Raw genomic sequence first — 1,116 nt, 5'->3', positions numbered from 1 at the left:
GGTGTGGGATTCATTTAGTTTTGGTTGCATTTTCATAGCTGCCCTCTGCTTTTTTTAATAGATTAAAAGTCTTTTCAATATGTCTTGATTGTACAGAAATGCGTATCTTTTTTCTTTGTAAACAAAGTAACAAATATGCTGTAGACAATTTCAAGTGTTTTCAGTCCAGTTTTTAATCCAGTACCTGCAGTGAGACACATACATGAGCCATGTCTCCCTCTACTGGAGACATCTTTACTTGGAGTCACATCTAAGTGCACATTTTACAGTGAGTACTTTGATTTGGTGTATGTTAAAGTATACTTAAATTCTTTTAACTCATTTGCCACACCCTACAGAACAAACCAGTGGTGTGTGAAGCTACTCAGTTGTGTGTTACTGTTTATTTTAGATCATTTCCTCAATTATGAGCACATAATAACACTTAAAAAAAAACACTTAACAAAGGCTAAGCTTTATTAAAGTGCATTATCAAAATATGCACTTCTCTCCAGAAATCAGCTGATTAATATATTATACATTCATAAATACTGTATCTGAATATATCAATGAAAACTCAAATACAAATAATTATTATAGCTGGCAGCAAAGTAAAACTTTTAAATATGCTTCCTTATTGCCTTGTAGCATTTTTTTATTTCAAAAGACTAAATTACCTCAATTTTTAAGTATATTTTGTAATGTTTAATCAATGTAATTATCTTTAAACAAAGATTGGCTAATTATATATTTTGCTTAGAGGACAAACTATATATAACTAACTATATACATAGACTTTCATTTACGAAGCAATAAGACATAAAAAAAAATCAAATATATGCTAAAAAGTCCCAACAGCCGTCAGCAACATGTAGCAGTTTATTATTGTAGTTGATAATAAATACACATGGTGGCGATATTGCTGAATAAATCCATGGATGTATAAGGAAATCCAATATATAAATCCAATGTGGCAACTAAACGGAAGTACTGTTTATTTCTTCTCTCTTAAAAAAAAATACTAAGTTAAAGGCTTCAACTTAAATGTTTCGATTTGCGTCCACAAAGAAAGCATATGATTATTTAAATTGTTTTTTTTTTTTTGTTTTTTTTTTTATAAAAATTCACAATATTTTT

Source organism: Plectropomus leopardus, chromosome 3 (genome assembly GCF_026936395.1).
Source record: "Plectropomus leopardus strain MGB_pleo_1.0 chromosome 3, ASM2693639v1, whole genome shotgun sequence".
NCBI classification, from domain to species: Eukaryota; Metazoa; Chordata; class Actinopteri; order Perciformes; family Serranidae; genus Plectropomus; species Plectropomus leopardus.
This window is presented reverse-complemented; position numbering follows the sequence as displayed.